This window comes from Nicotiana tomentosiformis, chromosome 5, assembly GCF_000390325.3.
Source record: "Nicotiana tomentosiformis chromosome 5, ASM39032v3, whole genome shotgun sequence".
NCBI lineage: Eukaryota > Viridiplantae > Streptophyta > Magnoliopsida > Solanales > Solanaceae > Nicotiana > Nicotiana tomentosiformis.
Genome location: NC_090816.1, coordinates 41,626,988 through 41,630,677, shown reverse-complemented (window position 1 = coordinate 41,630,677; position 3,690 = coordinate 41,626,988).

Sequence of the window (3,690 nt, the reverse complement as noted above, 5' to 3'; positions counted from 1 at the left end):
TATTCCCTTTTTTAGGGACTACCACTACATTTGCTAACCAATCCGGGTATTTGACCTTCCGAATGGACCCTATTTTAAGGAGTTTAGTTACCTCGTCCTTGATGAAAGCATGTTTGACCTCGGACTGGGGTCTCCTCTTCTGCTTGTCTGGATGGAACCTCGGGTCCTGGCTTAGTTTGTGAGTGGTTATCTCCGGCGGGATCCCTGTCATATCAAGGTGAGACCAAACAAAACAGTCTTCATTAGCTATAAGAAATTGAATGTATTTTTTCCTGAGCTCAGGGCTTAACCCCATGCCCATGTATACCTTTCAATCGGGCAAGCGTTCACTCAATGCGACTTGTTCCAGTTCCTCGACCGTTGATTTTGTAGCGTCGGAGTCATTGGGGGCTATGAAAGATTTGGGGACCCCATAATCATCATCTTCATCAGTCCCCTATTTCTCAGGTTGAATCGGGGCTGGTGTCGGTAATTTCGACTTCGCTTCTTACTTTGTGGCCGAACCCGACCCCTTTGTCGTTGCAAGTGCGGATATCAAAATCACCTCTTCGATCGCAAACATATCCTTTGCGGCTGGCTATTCTCCATAGATTGTTTTAATCCCACCTGGTGTTGGGAATTTCAACACTTAGTGAAGAGTCGAGGGTACTGCCCTCGTGTTGTGGATCATTGGCCTTCAGAACAAAGCGTTGTACCTCATGTCTCTTTCCATCACATAAAACTTAGCTTCCTGGATGGTCTCGGCGGTGTTCACCGGTAATGTTATCCCCCTTAGTGGTTTCACATGCCATGTTGAATCTGTTTAGTACTGGGACTGCATGCACAATTTGATCTTGTAGATCGAGCTTCTCCACGGCCCTCGATCGGATGATGTTTGCTAAGTTACATGGATTAATTAACACATGCTTAACTCAAATTTTATTAACGAGTACAGAGTGCATCATTGTGGGGCTGCACGATCCCTTGCGCTTCCTCGTCATTGAAAGACAAGGTTCATTTCGGTATGTAGTCTCGAGTTCGTTTCTCCCTCATGATGGACACTTTAGTGCGCTTCAACATCGGCCCCTGAGGGACATCGACCCCACCGATGATCATGTTAATGACGTGTTGAGTTTCTTCTTATTCGGTCTGTTTGTTATAATCCCTATTCCTGAAATGATTCTTGGCTCGGTCGCTCAGGAATTCTTGAAGATGCCCGTTATTGAATAGTCAGGCTACTTCCTCTCTCATTTATCGGCAATCCTCCGTTCTGTGGCTGTGAGTGCCGTGATATTTACACATCTAGTTAGTATCCCTTTGGGTTGGATCATATTATAGAGGTCGATGCCATTTGGCATCTTTGATGCGTCTGATAGCTGATACAATGGCGGCAACATCGACGTTAAAGTTGTATTTCGATAACCTCAGTGTTTCTTTAGGCTCAATGGGCCTGTCGAAGATGTTTTTGCTCATGAGTCACCGATTACTTTAACCTCGGTCACTTCTCCTTTCATTTCTCATAGAGTTCTGCCCGGACCCGCTGTTTCTTCGGTCTCCATTATACGGTTGATACCGATCCCTGTTCAATCTCGGTTCGTGATTGATGTCTCTCTTGACTCTGTCGATGGTTCTGACGGTATATACGGACCCACAAGGGGCCCCAAGCAGATCATCTTCGGCCCTGATTTTTGATTGACATCGGTTATGTACATCGGCCGGAGTGACGGCTGGATATTCCACCAGGTTGTGTTTCAACTGCTGTGAAGCCAATGAACTCCGAACATTGAGTCCTTGGGTGAAGGCCTGAACGGCCCAATCATCAGCGGCCGGTGGCAGGTCCATCCGTTCCATTTGAAATCAGGACACAAACTCTCTGAGCATCTCGTTATCCTTCTGTTTTACTTTGAAAAGGTCCGACTTCCTAGTCTCGACTTTAATGGCCCCAGCGTGTGCTTTCACGAAAGAATTTACAAGTATAGAAAATGAGTCGATAGAGTTAGGAGGTAAGTTGTGATACCATATCATAGCTCTCTTTGACAGGGTCTCCCCGAACTTCTTCAACAGGACAGACTCGATCTCATCATCCTCCAAGTCATTCCCTTTGATGGCACATGTGTAAGATATGACATGCTCATTTGGGTAGGTCGTTCCGTTATACTTAGGAATTTCGGGCATACGTAATTTCTTAGGGATTGGCTTTGGAGCCACGCTCGGAGGAAAAGGCTTGTAACGAAGCCCCGTTTTCCCCATTTCTGCTTATTTGTGTATTGTTCAGCTGTGTTGAGTTGTTTTGAATTGGTAGTTTGGGTTCGGAGAAGTTTTGGAGTGAAATGAGGCACTTAGACTCTTAGTTAGAAAGTTAAGTTAGAAAAAGTCAACTAGAAGTTGACTTATGAGTAAACAAATTCGGATGTGGATTTTTATGATTTGATTAGCTTTGTTGGGTAATTTTAGACTTAGGAGTGTGTCCGGAATGTAATTTGGAGGTCCGTGGTAGAATTAGGCATTAATTGGTGAAAGTTGGAAGTTTAGAAGTTCTTAGGCTTGAATCCGAGGTTGATTTGGTGTTTTGGTGTTATTTTGGGTATTCCGAAGGTTCGACTAAGTTCGGGTAGTGATATATGACTTGTTTGAATTATTGGTTGAGGTCCCGAGGGCCTCGGGTGAGTTTCGGATAGGTTTGGATTGTGTTGCGCTCGTTTTACTTATGTTTCGACGCTGTTTCTTCAACCATTAGATCTGTATCGTAATTACGGACCCGTATCAAAAAGAATCGTCGAATTTGGACATCGTATGAGAATTTTATAGTCATTTTACTAAGAATTAGGTTGCCAGATTTTTCACATTAATTATACAATTGCCACTGACGGTGTATTTAAAAATCTGCACGATTTGAAAATATTAACACCTACATATCTCCTTCATTATAAGATCAAATTGAGTGATTCAAAAGCCTAACCTGACTAAACTTTCACAAGGAATCCATTGAAGGCATAAAAAGCGAGTTTTGGGATCATTTGACACGAGAAACGAGGTAGAATAGCTAGCAGAAAAATATATAAAATGAGAGTTTGTTCATTCGGTCATATTTTGAGTTGGGGAGCTCCGATTTGGGTGATTTTGGGGGCCATTTTCAACATAAGGATTGGGATTTGGAGCTTTTGGAGACCGAGTCCAAAGACGAGGGCATCCCGGAGTAGGATTTTACGTTGTTAAGATAAGTAACAGTTTTAATTCTGGCTTTGAGGGTATAAACCCTGAGAATTTGATATAGTGTGACTGTTTGGAGGTGATACCCACGCTAGGTGACGGGCGTGTGAGTGTATACCTCGAGGGATTGAGACTTGGTCTGTCCCGTGAGGCCTCATGGCCATCATCTGTGTTTACGTAGTTACTTGTTGTTGAACTTATCACTCTTATGGGATCGGGCCGTTCGCCTCGGCAGTATCATATTCTTATGGGATCGGATCGTTTGCCTCGGCAGTATCATATTTTTATAGGATCGAGCCGTTCATCTCGGCAGCATCATAATCTAATGGGATCGGGCCGTTCGCCTCGACATTTCTTTAAATACTGTTATGGGATCGGGTCGTTCTCCTCGGCAACTTCATGAAACACCCTTATGGGATCGGGTCGTTCGCTTCGGCAGCGTCATGCGTAATATTTGACAAGAAGCCATCGTATCCATGAGTTTTCCTTACTTGAGTTGTG